The following is a 17,245-nucleotide window of genomic DNA, read 5'->3' as shown; positions in this document are numbered from 1 at the left end:
ATATGTCAAAAGAAATATATGCGAATCTAGTTTCAAAAGAACCAAGCTTTGTATAATTCATAATTTTCTCTAGAGAGTTATGAGCAATTTAGTAACAGAAGGTCAGATATTTCAGTCCCTATTTTGCAGAATCTGTAGTGTTAATTGAAATAGAAGTCTTAAACTCCAAATCATTCAATCTTAATGTCAAAATAAAGATATTTGAGTCTATTTTCAAATGGATTAGGTTTGCATAAATCAGAGTTTAGTGCTAAAAGTTAGATCCAAAACAATGTATAGAAGTCAGATTACCGAAAATTTTCAGATTCATGGCTTTGTATCAAAAGGAAAGAACGGTTTGGTACTAAGCTGAAATATTTTGAATTATGAAGAATTAAAAGAAAAACAGAGATTAGGAATTCTATAGGAAGAGGTTAGATCACTTGCCTTAAACAAATTTGATTCCCAAATGGGGGGAGTTGATGCAAAACCTCAATCAAATCTTCTTCTTCTTCTTCCCTTCTCTTCTCTTCTTAAACTCACGTTGGATGCAGCATCTGAAGGTTACATTTAGTTTCTCCTTTAATCTCTTATTTAATTACTTTTGGTTAACACAAGAGTTGCAAAGTTTCAAGGTGGCAAGCATGCATGAAAAATGCTAGGTGTCATCCTTAGAGCAAATTTAGGTGGCACCATTAGGTTAGCTAGTGACACATGTCCACTAATTTTTTTTTTAACTTAAATCTGAATCTTAAATAAATTATATCAAACTTCTAATATTTACTCTTAGGTCCCTAGCCAATATTTAATCATTTAATATAGAATAATTATTAAATAATCCTTATTTTTTACAAACAAATCTTTTACTAAATTTTTAAAAATGGGGGATGTTACACACTTGACCTCCTTCACAATCTCAGAGAGATTTACAAGGATTCAGGGATATACGATCTCCCTAGGTAACGCAATCTATCTCACACGGGGTTTTCTATTTCGCGAATTTTTGCACACTAATCTTCGTACGGCGACAAACATATCTTTGGGAATTGGGGATTTTGTTTTCTGTTCTTCTGCTACACATGTGATGTCGCCTCCAAGATTTCCCAACAGTCCCTAGACTTGAGACACCAAGGATGTCCTGTATGAGTGCTCCACTCTTTGATACCAGACTTATAGGTTTTGATGTCCCATATCTAACACAACCAATCATCGGGAGTAGAAGTCAACCTTACGAGGGCTATTGAGTGTCGATAGAGGATCATCCACTCTTGGTCTCATGAGAGGAATATCTCACGTATTCTTGCTCAAACAAATCCCTAGCTAAGGTTATTCGGATTGAGAGAGAAAGAGTTCTCCGGGAGAATTCGATTAGAGCGAGACTCGAGTAGAAACCGTATGGGTCTGACAATGCCCGGTATGTGATCTCTAGAATATTAGATAGATGAGAGACTAAAGGTACATGGTAACTAAGGATAGATAGGTCCAATGATTGGTTTACCCTGTATCATCTGAGGACTACGACATAGTGGCCTAGTACGTCCGCAATCGATGAGTCGAGTGAATTATTGTGGAGATAATAATTCATTGAGCTAAAAGGAGTTCTGACATGTATGACTTACAACCAGCTCGATATTGGGTCTAGAGGGTCACACACATATGGTAAGCATTGCGATGAGTAGAGGTTCGGATATGAGATATCTGTCGGAGCCCCTATCTTATTGGATATCCAATAAACCCCTAAATTATTGGATCCTATGGATGAGATCCAATAAGAGCCCATGAGAGATTATTGGATATAGATCTACTAATCTAAGAGGCTTGGGTAGTTGGATGGAGATCCAATACCCAATAAGGGGATGATCCATTATGGTTAAGTTGATAGGGGACCTCTATAAATATGAGGGTTTCAATAGTTTATAGGCTAGAGCTTTTTGCTTCGTCTCCTATTCTCCTCCCCCTCTCCACCTCAGAGCAGGCCTAGAGTTTTGAAGAGCATTATTGTAGAACTATTGTGTGGATCACTACTAAAGAGGAGGGTGCTTGACCTTCTTCACCCTCTCCTAGAGATCTGCAGGGATTCAAGGATATACGATCTCCCTAGATAACACAATCTATCTCACACATGGTTTTTTATTTCGTGAATTTTTGCACACCATTCTTCGCACAACAGCGAACATATCTTTAGGAATTATGGATTTTGTTTTCTGTTCTTCCGCTACGAATGTGATGTCGCCCCCAAGATTTCTCGATAGTTTTAACAACCATTGTCTTGTAAACTTTGAAGTTTTTGAAGTCTTTCCTCCATAACATTTGCCTATCAATTCCTCTTCTTCTTAGTTGTTGCTTTCAAGTATATTCGTATCATGTTTACTTTTGATTGATATTTTGTTGAAAAATAATACTGATAGTCTACTCTCACTAACACTGACTACCATTGGTGAGGATTTGATAATTGTTGTCTTTCACTTTTTTCGAGCTCCTCTACTGGATAAATAAGAGAGCTAAGGTGCTCAATTATGCCTATTCTCTGGATAAGAGGGCAAAGGTTACTTGACTTTTCTCTCTTCATTGAGCGTTGTATTCCATGCATCGAGCTAGTTACTATCATTCGTTCACTCTTTGCTCATTCTTCGAAAGCACTCAAAGTATTTACACTCATTGAGTTGAGTTAGCTACTACAATTTGTCTTTTCATTACCATCAAACTTCTAGAATGCAAGAAGTTTTACTTTAAAAGAGTAAAATTTCAATCTAACTTAAATTAAGTCTCCAATAGTTTTAGTCACTTCTGAGATTATACCATCTTCTTCATCATTTTTGTAGCCTACTCCTCCAAGTAGAAAAGGTATTATACTATATACTACGTAATTTGTTTCTTAGTAAAGTACTCTTGCATCGATCAAAAGTCACACACTTTCAACTATTTTGAAGAAAAGCTTATCGACATCGGTCTTACGAAGTTCCCTAGCTTCTACCCTTCAGCATTATCTCAGTACTTAATGTTTGCCTTTGTATACACTACCTTCTCAACCCTTTCCATGATAAAATGCTCTCCCTCTATGAGAGGAAGGAATAAATGACTCAATCGAAGTCCCACGTCTACGGTGCCATGGCGTTTCCATGTTCATAACCCTACTATCTATTGCCTCATATTTGTATCCCTTTTTTTGCAATTAGTAGATCCACCTCTATATCACTATAGCACTCTTCTGAGTCCACCTACTTTATAACTGATGCTTGGTTTTTGGTAGCTAAGTCCCTTAGATTTGTCGTCACTTTCTCATCCCTTTAAACCATCTGTTTCAACATCTTTATATTCTCTGAGTAGTTCCCCTTAGTAATTATTTTATGTGTAATCTCTATAAATTACATAAGATATTACCTTTGAATTATAATTAACATTTATATCTTTAAAAGTCTAATTAGAATATCAAAGATATTCTATTTTTAATTATATATTTCAAACAAATTAATTATTATTATCATAGTTAAAATGTTTAATATGAGTTTTATTTTGATGTATGTTAATGGCGAGGGTTTCGTGTGAAGGGAGAACTACTTGACCATACAACTTTGTGGAGGAGATTGTACTTTTTTTTTTTTTGTCTCGCTTTCAATTTTAAATATATTTATGAATTTACATATGAGCCATGTATTCATGTAATTATAATTAACAGATGGTTTGAAAATTAACTAAGCAGGCAGCACATTTGTGTCCTAATTTGATTACAAAGGTTCATCATATTTACAATTAGGATATTTCGATTAATTTTGGGAATTTGTAGTATCAACATAAGCTTTTTTTCTTTACGTCTAGATTATTTTTAATATGTTTTTTAGTTTTGGACAAATATTAATTTCAATTTATATAATTTTTAAAATTTTAGATTATTAGAAAAACAAAACGACTAGAAACAAGTAATAATGGTAACCATCAAAACGACTAGAAACAAGTAATAATGGTAACCATGATCACTTGTACAACTTAAACTTGTCGGTTAATATTAACAACATCAACATCTATGAGCATTTAATACTACCAATTTGTACTAAATAATCATGGTTTTCCCTAATTTAATATCAATAAACTAATGACGATCTAATCCAATTTTATATATATATATATATATATATATATATATATATATATATATATATATATATATATTATCGTCCTCACTAGTATGCATCCATTGTCTCACCTTTCTTTCTTTTTTTTTCTTTTTCTTTCTTTCTTTTATCTCCTTTTCCCCTTATCAATGTTAATATTATTAGATTCTCATCAATATCGATCATTAATGTAATAATTATATTTTCTTTAAGAGCCTAGTTAAAAATATAATTTTTGAGAAGGACTAAATTATAAAATAACAATTTCTTTAACCAACAAAGGCTTCGTTTTTTGTGTTAGAGAATTCGAATTGGAGATCAAAAACTAATTTAGGTATGATTTCGAATTATTAAGCTTTCCTGCTAATTATATTATCAAATAGGATTATTAATTAATTAATTTTAGTTTTCTAAGTTAACAAGGCTTTTAATGATATTAATTCTTAATTACTATTAGTTTACTGTGAAAGATGAGGTTTATGATGAATTAAAAAGGGATGAAGTTAGTTTGTGCTTTATGCAAGTTAATTACTTTAAGCTGTACTTTAAGTTCCTGATGGAGAAAAAAAAAAAAAAAAAGAACAAAGCTAAATCATGAAGGTGTTTTACGTTGAATCTCAAATTTTGACGATGAAACCAATTGATAGTGTTTATGATTTGATTTACGTTTTGAGTGACGCAGGATACATCGATCAGGAAGAGACAATTAAAGTAGGAAGAATCATGTTGGGTCGGAATAGAACATGTTAAAAGATTGGACATCAAATCGATCGACGTATCGACAGAAGACTTCGGGCCAAGAAGAGTGGAAATTGCACTAAGGAAATCAGAGTTTCGAATGTCAACTGACCGATTGGGCAATAGGCCGCAAGAGAGGACGATGCGCCGAAGAATCGAACGAAGCATCGATGAACCAATGACATGCCGGACAACATGATTCAAGCTTTGTAATAATTGTCTAAGATCGAAGTAGGTTTTAATTATGCAGGATTAACTATGATAGTGATCATGGCATAAAGCAAAATGAAGTCCTGGAGTCAAGAACGAGATTTCGTTGGGAGTTCAGAGTTCGTCGGAAGTCCGGATGTTCATCGGAAGTTCTGTTGGAATTGACTGAGAAGTCCAGGAGCTTACCAAAGAAGCTCGTCGAAACTCGCTAAGAAGATCATCGTGAAGTCTAGGAGCTTGCCGGGAGTCCGTTGGAACATTGCCAAGAGATCGTCGGAAGCTCATCGGAAGCAACCTAGACTAACAGGACCGAATTAGCTTATTATATGCCTTAAAATTCATAGTTAGCACATAATTAGGAAGGAATTGGGCCAACCCAATTAGAGGTCAGTTGAGCCCAAGCTTAGGCTGTGTTGGGCTAAGTGAAAGGCCCAAATAATGACCCAATAGGTGGCACCATCGTGGCATAGTCTCCGAGACTATGTCAGGCAGTGGTACCACCAGTCTAGGTGATGGTACCGCCCAGACACAGTCTTTTAGGCGATGGTACCGCCCAGTGCAGGTGGTGGTGCCGCTCATACCTCGAAATTTCGAGGATTTGAATTTTGGCTCCAAGTTTTGAAGTCATTTGGGGTCTATAAATACCCCAGCTATTCCTACATGGAATAGTAAGAAAATTGAGCAAAACTCTATGATGCTAAAATTGTAAACCATTTTAGATAGTTGAGTTCCCTCCTCCTAAAGCTTAGAGAGAGTTCTAAGGAAGGTGTGTGAGAGAAACCTTGTAAAAGAGGGGTGTAAAGGTTGTCTCCTAAACCTGTGAAAAGGAGAAGGTGTCAAAGGGTAGTTGATCTTCGTCCGATTGAAAGAAGATCGTTAGTGGATGCCAGTGACCTCGACGGAAGAGGAATCGATGGAGTGGATGTAGATCACGACGACCAAATCACTAAACAACGGTTTGCATTTCTGTTTTGCTGTTTATCTTCCTTGCAAACTGCCTTACTTGCTTTACCTTCTCATTGCACTCTTACAAATGCTTTGAAGTTTAATATCTTTCCGAAATCAGTTTTTATCGTACAAAGGATTTTAAAACTTACGTTTTTACCGCTGCACTAATTCACCCCCCCCCCTCTTAGTGCCGCTCTTGATCCTAATAGTTGGTATCAGAGCCATGTCTTTTCTCATTTAGTTTAACAACTACGAGAAATTACTCTTTTCGGCTTTCAAGAGGGTCACTCTCTCATTCGTCCTCCCATGTTTAATGGGACGGACTATACATATTGGAAAACTCGAATGAGAGTTTTCTTACTTTCATTGAATTTAAATTTATGGAATGTTATTGAAAACAGATTTCAAAGGTCTTATCTTCCAATGAACGATTGGAATGAGTTGGAGAAGAAGACTTTTTCTTTAAATTCTAGAGCTATAAATGCTCTATTTTGTGCCTTAGATAAAAATGAATTCAATCGAGTTTCTACTTATGAAACGGCTTTCGATATTTGGCACACTTTCGAAATCACATACGAAGGCATGAATAGAGTTAAAGAGTCTAAAGTCAATCTTTTAATGTATGATTTTAAACTTTTTCGAATAAAGGCAAGTGAAACTGTTGTTGACATGTACACCCATTTTACGGATGTCATCAATGGTTTAAAATCTCTTGCCAAATGCTTTTCTAATTTTGAACTCGTTAACAAGCTCTTAATATCTCTTTCAAAAAATTGGGAATCGAAAGTAACGACAATCCATGAGATAAAAGATTTAAATAAATTTTTACTTGAAGAACCTATCGGGTCCTTGATGACCTATGAAATGACTCATGATGCACTTGACGAACATGAGAATCACCTTCCAAAGAATATGAAGGATTTGACACTTAGAACAAATGAAGGTCACTCGAGCGAAAGCTTAAGTGATGATGACTTTGAACTCTTATTATTAAAGCTTAAAAAATTCTTAAAATAAGAATTAAAGAATAAAAATAAATTTAGAAAGAAAAAGTTGCCAAAAAGAAAGAAAATACTCAAAGTAGCTTGGGACGGATCAAGTTCATTCGAAAATGAAGAACAAACCAACAAAGGCAATGTGGCAAACTACGCCTTAACGGCTTTGGACGACGAGGTAACCAAAATCGCCTTAACTTATTTCAAAATTACATGATGCTTTTCATAAGTTATTTTTAATTTAGTTATATATAATTTTTTCTTGAAAATTACATGTTTAATGATGTAATGAAAATATTAAAAAATTGGGATCATGCTAGTAATTTTAAAAATGATAATGACAATTGAATGTTTTATGATAAAGGAATAAAATGTTAGATTGAAATCTAATGATTAATCCTATGTATGTTTTTAAAAAGAAATAATATGTATCTAAATTGATGATTTCTGATTTTGATTGAAAATGCTTTATGAAAGATGATATCATGCTTAATAAGTTTATATTTCAGAATTATGCATGATGATTTTTATGATTCATGGCTTATTGATCTTTGTTGTAATGAAAGTTACTTTTTTGGTTTTAAACAAGATGGATTGTTTTTAATGAAAAACTTAAGCATATTTATATGAAATAAATCACATAAAATGAAACACATAAAAAGAAAAATGTATTATCATTGGAATTAAAATGATAAATCAAATCTCTTATTTAAAGAAGCCTTATGTTTAATGTGTTATATTTTTTGTCATGATGATTTTGATGATAAGATTTGTTTTTCGATTTTAAACGTTGATGCATGTTTTTATTTAGCATAAATAAAAAAGGCATGCTTCTATGAAATAAATCACATGAATTGAAATAACTAAAAAGAGGAAAATATTTTTCTTGAAAAAATATTTTTTTCTATCTTATCGATTTTTCATTAAGAGATTGATAAAGTTGTTTATGTCATTTTGAATCTCTTGAAAGTAATTTTGATGATTTGAATTTGAATGAGCTTTATCGTGATTTTTTTAGATTTATAACTTGAGATTTCTTATGCATGAATCAATATATTATATCATTTGATCTCCTATATTTCGTTTTGCCATTTATAAAAAGAAGAGATTTGTTGAAATAAATCATGTCTTGTGGCATTCATGATTTGATATTAATATCTTTCATATCATGATTTTCATATAACACCTTTGTATTTTTGTGATGACTTGAACATTTATATCATTATATTCTTCCCTTCTTCTTTCTTATTTACTATGACAAAAGGGGGAAAGAAAATAGCTAGCATCTCAAGAGAACCAAATTTGCTAGCTTGAATGATGAACTTAGATATGTTAGAGCTCCCAAATGCATAAACTCTTCTTATACATTTTTCGGATCATGATCTTAGACTTGATCTCTCATTTTTTTATGATTGAAATAATGATTGGAATATTGATGTAATTATGAATGATGATTTGGTATTATGCATGCAATACTTCAACTTACGATAATGATGCATGCAATGATGAAATATTCATGATGAAAAATTATTTTAATATTCATGACTTGATTTTTCATCTTTATTATTTATTCTTGTCATGATTTGAAGATTGTAGTAAAATGAAATGAATTACACTATTATATTATTATTCCCCTCTTTTTACCAATGACAAAGGGGGAGAAAGAATTGCTAGCATGCGTATCACGAAAAAAGGCAAACCTGCAAGCTTGCTCATCTCAAAAGAGAAGCAAGAAGTGCTATCTTGCAAATCTTAAGAGAAGCAATGCTTGCTAAGTTACACATTTCAAGAAGATACAAAAATAGTCTATCTTGCATATCTCAAATGATGTAAAATTTTGCTAACTTTCATATGTGTAAAATTGCTAGCTTGCATACTCTAAAATGATATAAATTTGCTAGCTTGCATGATGTAGAATTTGCTATCTTGAACATCACTAAGAAGTGCTATCTTGCCTATCTCAAGAAGCAAAACATGCTAACTTGCACATATAGCGAAATTTATAAACTTACAAAACTTAAAATTTGCTAGCTTGCATATTTTAAAATGATCCATTGCTATCTTGCTAGCTTACTTACTTCAAAGAGAAGTAACACTTGCCAAATTGCTAGCTTCTATGTGTTGAATCTCGGATTTTGATGATGAAACCAATTGATAGTGTTTATGATTTGATCTATGTTTTGAATGACGCAGGAAGCTTCGATCAGGGAGAGAAAATTAAAGTAGGAAGAATCATATTGGGCCAGAGAAAAACATGTCAGAAGATTGGACGTCGAGCCGAATGATCGGTTGACGTATCGGTAAAAGACTTCGGGCCACGGGTTCAGGCATCAGGCCAAGAAGAGCAAAAATTGCACTAAGGAAATCAGAGTTGCGGAGGTTAACTAGCTGATTGAGCAATAGGCCGCAAGAGAGGACGATGCGTCGAAGAATCGGACGAAGCGTCGATGAACCAATGACATGTCGGACAATATGATTCAAGTTTTGTAATAATTATCTAAGATCTAAGTAGGTTTTAATTGTGCAGGATTAACTACAATAGCGATCAAGGCATAAAGCAAATGAAGTCCCGAAGTCAAGAACGAGATATCATTGGGAGTTTGAGAGTTTGTCAGAAATCCGGACGTTCGTCGAAATTTCTACCGGAATTGACCGAGAAGTCCAGGAGCTTGCTGAAGAAGCTCATCGAAACTCGCCAACAAGATCGTCATGAAGTCTAGGAGCTTGCCGGGAGTCCGTTGGAACATTACCAAGAGATCGTCGGAAGTTCATCGGAAGAAACCTAGACTAACCATATCGGATTTGCTTAGTATATGCCTTAAATTTTGTAGTTAGCATATAATTGTGAATATAATTGGGTCAACCCAAAGGGGATAGTTGGGCCTAAGTTTGGGCTGTGTTGGGCTAAGAGAAAGGCCTAAACAGTGATCAAACAAGTGAAACTGTTGTGGCATAGTTTTCGAGAATGTGTTAGGCGGTGGTATCACCAGTCTGGGCAATGGTACCATCCAGGGTCAGTCTCCAAGATTGTCAGGTGGTGGTACCGCCAGTCTAGGTGGTGGTACCGCCCAGTCTCAGGCTGTAGACGGTGGTACCACCCGTACCCTAAAATTTCAGGGATTTGAATTTTGGCTCCATTTTTAAAGTCATTTGGGGTCTATAAATACCTTAGCTATTCCTGCATGGAGAAGAAAGAAAAGTGAACAAAAACTATATGTCTCTAGAGTAGAAAACCCTGATAAAGTATAGAGTCTCTCCTCCTAAAGTTTAGAGACTATTCTAAGAGAGGGTGTGAGGGAAGCATTGTAAAAAGGGGGTGTAGAAGTTCTCTCCTGAGCCTGCAAGTGGAGAATAGAGTTGTAAGAATAAGATTGATCTTCACCTATTAAAGGAAGATCGTTAGTGGATACCGATGGCCTCGACGAAAGAGGAATCGGTGAAGTTGATGTAGGTCACGACGACTGAACCACTATAACTCAGTTTGCATTTACTTCTTACAATTTATATTTACTGCAAACTGCCCTTCTTTACTTGCTTTACATCCACTACACTCTTCTGTATGCTATCAAGTTAATATCTTCCGAAACGGGTTTAATCACAATGAGATTTTCAAACCAAAGTAATTTTTACCACTGCACTAATTCACCTCCCTTCTTAGTGCCAACTCGTTCCTAACAGTTGATATCAAAGCCACGTTTTTCTCCTTTGGTTTAACACCTAAAGAGAAATGGCTCTTTTCGGCTTTTAAGAGGATTACTCTCTCATTCGTCCTCCCATGTTCAATGGGACGGACTACACATATTGGAAAACTCGAATGAGAGTTTTTTTGCTTTCCTTGGATTTGAATTTATGGAATATTATCGAAAGTGGTTTTCAAAAGTCTTCTACTCCAACGAAAGAATGGAATAATTTGGAGAAGAAAACTTTTTTCTTAAATGTTAGAGTTATGAACGCTCTATTTTATGCTTTGGATAAAACTAAGTTTAATCGGATTTCTACTTGTGAAATAGCTTTTGATATTTGACACACTCTTGAAATCACACACGAAGGCACTAGTAGAGTAAAAAACTCTAAGACAAATCTTTTGATGTATGATTTTGAACTTTTTTGAATGAAGCCAAGCGAAACCATTGTTGACATATACACCCGTTTTACGGATGTCGTCAATGACTTAAAAGCTCTTGGCAAATATTTTTCGAATTTTGAACTTGTTAACAAGATATTAAGATCCATTCCAAAGAGTTGGGATCCGAAAGTAACCGTAATACAAGAGGCAAAAGATCTTAATGATTTTCCACTTGAAGAACTTTTTGGTTCATTGATGACATATGAAATAGCGCACAATGCATAAAACGAATACGAGAACAACCTTCCAAAGAACATGAAAGACTTGGCACTTCAAACAATAAAAGACCACTCGAGCGAAAGCTCAAGTGATAGTGAACTTGAACTCCTCACTATGAAATTTAAAAAGTTCATGAAACAAGAATTAAAGAACAAAATAAACTTAAAAAGAATGCAACTACTTGCTATGAACGCAAGAAGAAGAGAGCACTCAAAGTGACTTGGGATGAAACGAGTGTCTCCGAAGATGAGGACTCAACCAACAAAGGCAAGGTAGCAAACTATACTTTAATGGCCGACAATGAGGTAACCAAAACCCCTTTGCCTTATTTCTAAATTACTTGATACTTTTTCATGAGTTGTTTTTAAATAAGTTAGTAAAAAAATAAAAAATATAAAATATAAAAAAGTTATATCATGCTTCATTTTATTTTGAGAAAATGATCACAAAAATTGTATGTTTTATGATAAATGAACAAAATGTTAATCTAATTCTTATAGACCTAGTAAGATTAACTTTATGTATGCTTTTAAGAAGCATAAATGTGTATCTGAATTGATGATTTCCGAATGTAATTAAAAATGTTTCATGTTTAGTGAAATCATGCTTGATGATTTAATAATGTATAATGATCATGCTTAATGGGTTTATATTTTGAAATTATGCATGATAATTCTTGTAATTTATGGCTTATCAATTTTTACCGTAATAAAAGTTGCTTTTTTAGTTTTAAAAATGATGCATGTTTTGATTTGGCATAAATGAAAAAGACATGCTTATATGAAATAATGTAAGTATGATGTTGACGATTTTATATTTAATTATGCATGATGATTTGAAATAATAATAATTTTTGGATAATTTATGGTTTATTGATCTTGATGATTTTTATGATGAGATTTGCTCTTTTGATTTTAAACTATAATGTATGGTTTTCATACGAAAAACTTAAGCATCCTAATATAAAATCAATCACATAAAATGAAACATATAAAAAGAAAAATATATTATCATTGGAATCAAAATGATAAACCAAATCATTTGTTTAAAGAAGCCTTATGTTCAATATGTTATATTTATTATCATGATGATGAAATTTATTTTTCGATCTTAAACGATGATGCATACTTTGACTTGGCATAAAAAACTTGGGCATGCTTATGTGAAATAAATCAAATAAAAAAAGGAAGGAAAATATTTTTCTTAAAGAATTTCTTAATCCCTACTTTATCGATCTATCAAAAAAGGATATCAATGAATGTATGTTTGTTATTTTTTGAATCTCTTGAAAATGATTTTGAGTTAATGATTTGAATTTGAATGAGCTTTTATCTTGATTTTTCAAGAATTATAACTTGAGATTTCTTATGCATGAATCAAGTTCTCATGTAAATCTATTTACGTTGCCTTCATTGAACTTTCCGAAAAGTGACTTTGATAATTTTGACGATTTGAATTTGAATGAGTTTTATCTAAATCATGATCTTGGTTTCTTGGAATTACTTGAGATTTTTTGAATCAAGATCTCTTCTTTGTACTCCTATAATTTTTTCTTGGTATTTTATTTAAAGAAGAGATTTACTATATGAATTATGTCTTTTGGTATTCAAATGATTTTTTCTTTCATGACATGATTTCTTTGTATTTATGACTTATATGTCTCGTAATAATTGAAATATTTTACACTATTATGTTCTTCTCTTCTTCTTTCTTGTTTACAATGACAAAAGGGGGAGAAGTTATGATCATGCATGGTAGGATATAATTTGACAAATTGATACCATCATGATGTGAAATATCTATGACTCAGAATGATGCATACAGTACTTATGATTTCATTATGATGATGAATATGATGTATTGCATATAATGTGAATCATGATTAAAATTGCGTTGACTTGAATTTAAGGTTTATCTCAATTATGACATATTGTAATAAGAATGACACTTTATCTTTCTCATAATTAAAAAATTTATTAATTGCACCATTGTATTATTATTCCCCTCTTTTTACCAATGACAAAGGGGGAGAAAGAATTGCTAGTGTGCACATCTCAAAAGAGAAAGATTTGCTAGCTTGCGTAATTTAAGAAGATGCAAAAACATGCTAGCCTGCTCATCTCAAAAGAGGAGCAAAAATTGCTAGCTTGCACTTCTCAAAAGAGAAGAAAGAATGATGCTATCTTGTGAATTTTGTAAAGTTACACATTTCAAGAAAATGTAAAAATGATGCTATCTTGTACATTTCAAAAACTTGCTAGTTTGAACATCGTAAGGAAAAGAAAATATGCTAACTTACATAACTTTAAATTTGCTAGCTTGCATGTTGTAAAACTTACATATCTCTAAAAACTGATAGTTGCACTTCTCTTTTTTGTTGATGACAAAGGGGGAGAAGTTATGATGATAATCATGCATGCAATGATGTACTTGGATATTTTGATTATGCATGATTTTATGATGTATGCAATGATGTGATAAATTAGTTATTTCAATACTCATGTTGCATGCAATGTTGAAATACTATGATTTCAAAGTTTTTATCAATATGGCATATTGATAGGGGGAGTTTGTTTAAACTCCGAGAGTTAAGGTTAACTCCGTCAATCAATTGGTTATCATCATCAAAAAGGGGGAGATTGTTGAATCTCATATTTTGATGATGAAACTAATTGATAGTATTTATGATTTGATTTGCGTTTTGAGTGACATAGGAAGCTTCGATCAGGGAGAGACAATTAAAGTAGGAAGAATCATGTTGGGCCGGAGAAAAACATGTCAGAAAATTGGATGTCGAGCCAAAGGATCGATCGACGTATCGGTAGAAGGCTTCGGGCCATAGGTTCGGGCATCGGGCCAAAAAGAGCAGAGATTGCACCAAGGAAATCGGAGTTGCAGAGTTCAACTGGCCGATTGGGCAATAGGCCGCAAGAGAGGACGATGCGCCGAAGAATCGGATGAAGTGTCGATGAACCAATGACATACTAGACAACATGATTCAAGCTTTGTAATAATTGTCTAAGATTGAAGTAGGTTTTAATTATGTAGAATTAACTACAATAATGATCAAGGCATAAAACAAATGAAGTCCCAGAGACAAGAACGAGATATCGTTGGGAGTTCGAGAGTTCGTCGGAAGTCCGGACGTTCATCGGAATTTCTGCCGGAATTAACCGAGAAGTCCAGGAGCTTGCCGAATAAGCTCATCGAAACTCGCCAAGAAGATCATCACGAAGTCTAGGAGCTTGTCGGGAGTCCGCTGGAACATTGTCAAGAGATCGTCGGAAGTTCGCTGGAAGATCGCCGTAAGCTCACCGAAAGAAACCTAGACTAACCGGACTAGATTTACTTAGTATATGCCTTAAATTTCATAGTTAGCATATAATTAGGAATAGAATTGAGTTAAACCAATTAGGGGACAGTTGGGCCTAAGTTTGGGCTATGTTAGGCCCAAGTTTGGGTTGTGTTGGGCCAAGAGAAAGGCCTAAACAATGACCAAACAGGTGAAACCGTCGTGGCATAATGTTTGAGAATATGTCAGGCGGTGGTACCGCTAGTCTGGGCGATGGTACCACCCAAAGTCAGTCTCTAAGACTGTCAGGCAGTGATACCACCAGTCTGGGTGGTGGTACGCCCCAGTGTCAGGTTGTAGGCGGTGGTACCGCCCGTACCCTGAAATTTCGAGGATTTGAACTTTGGCTCCATTTTTTAATCCATTTGGAATCTATAAATACCCTAGCTATTCCTACATGGAGAAGAAATAAAAGTGAATAAAAACTCTATGTTTCTAGAGTAGAAAACTCTTATAAAGTATAGAGTTCCTCCTCCTAAACAATTGACATGTCGAACAACTTAGATTGCTTGTATCGTAACTGTTTTAGTCTTAACAATCATAGTTAGGACTTTAATTTGAATTAGTTTTGATAAAAATCATACTAACTCAATTAGGGACCAATTGGGCTTGAATCAGGACTAATTTGGGTCGGATGAATGACACATTCAGCCATGTCAAGCGATGGCACCACCTAGACTAGGTGATGTAACCGCTTGAGTCTCCGCCTCCCAAGTGGTTTGGGCGGTGGTACCGCAGCAGTGGTGGGCTGTACTATTGGCCATTAATGCCTACAGGCATTGGTACCGTCAAAGCTCAGTCTCCGAGGCTCTATCAGGTGGTTGTATTGCTCAGACTAGACAGTGATATTGCTCAATATCAGTCTACGGGTAGTGGTACTGCCCAATACTAGCGGTGGTATCGCTAGTATCCCGGAAACCAAGGATGAGACACCTTTTTGTTTTATTTTTGAAGCCATTGGGGCATATAAATACCCCACTCTTTCCTGCATGAGAGAGCATGAAAAGTGTGAACAAAAGTCTTGAGATTTTGAATTATAAAAATATTTAAAAAATTATAAAAGAGATATGAAGCTTGTAAATGTTGTCTTCTAAACCTATAAAAAGGAGAAAAAAATTATAAAAAGGTAGTTGGTCTTTGCCCATTAAAGGAAGATCAATAGTGGAAGCTGGTGGCCTCGACGAAGGAGAAATCAGAAATGGATGTAGGTCACAATGATCGAACCACTATAAAACTTATGTGTTCTTTTTCTTCTCCGCTATTTACTTTGCAACTACTTTACATCTTTATCACTCTCTTGCGTATATCTTTAAGCTTAAACATCTTTCCAATACGGTTTTATCATATGAATTTTCACGATCGATGTAGTTTTCCAAAAGTACTAATTCACCCTCCCCTTTTAGTGCCAACTTGATCCTAACAAAAATATGTGTTAAACATATTTCTAGGCCTTTATTATGAAAATATAATATAGTCTTAATAATTAGTATAACTAATGATTATTGTTTTTGACATGTACTCATAACTACCATGATATTTACTATAAATTTAGATATGCATCTTTAGCTATATTTATTTAAATTATAAAAAATTGATCATCGCCATTTGTATGAATATGATATTATTATGATATGCCATTTAGTTATAATTATGGCCTTGCTTACTCATAAATGGATATAAAGCCTATATATGGTATTTTAATTATTAATTAAATAATAATTTAATATTTCTTATGCTTAATTATGAAGATAAAAATGATTACAAAAGTGCTTATTGTTATTTATTTATATACATTGCAATAAGTTTTGAGTGATATGTGAGTTATGGTGCTCAATGTCTGCTCATATGTCTATTTTTAAAATATTTTGAATTCCAAAAAGTAAACTAGCATAGACATACTTGGGGGATGTTGTTATTTAGAAATCTCTCATAGTTTAGAATAGTCATAGGTTAGGACAAGGGTGAGCAATCAGTGGATAAGTGGGCCAACAAGAAAGGACTTAATGCACAAGGAAGCAGGAAAACTAGTGTTGACTACAATGGCTGAGGACAAACAGATATAGTAGTTCACAGGAAGTGCCTTGCACTACTTGGATCATTTGTGATGAACAACTTCATATATGTGCGGAAGAACGGGAATGGTAACTTATACATTAAGTCACCATCAGACCTTCCCCGTAAGTGTGTACATAGACAGCCACCATTATTATACTTCTCCAATATGAGGCTCTGTTCAAGATTCTGGACTATAAATTCATCCGGAAGCATATCGATTTCCTGTATAGCTTTGACCATTCAATTCTATAGTTATCAAAATCAGATCAGATAGATTGATTTAAATGAAAAAAGAAAAATCTAGAGGGGATACTAATTGAATCGGAAAAGTCAAAGAACTAATGTTGAGCCAATTGAATCTGTCATGTCGATCAAGATTACCCAAAAATGACAAGAAAATAAAGTGTTTTTCAGACAGCTTTAGGAAAGATAATCTGTCTTTTAAAGAGTTTATAATGAGAAGAGAAAAACACATCTAAAAGAAAGTCTACGTGACTTTAGAATAAAGCATCTA

Source organism: Musa acuminata, chromosome BXJ1-4 (genome assembly GCF_036884655.1).
Source record: "Musa acuminata AAA Group cultivar baxijiao chromosome BXJ1-4, Cavendish_Baxijiao_AAA, whole genome shotgun sequence".
Lineage (NCBI taxonomy): Eukaryota > Viridiplantae > Streptophyta > Magnoliopsida > Zingiberales > Musaceae > Musa > Musa acuminata.
The sequence above is the reverse complement of the archived record's forward strand: the minus strand, read 5'-3'. Positions refer to the sequence as shown.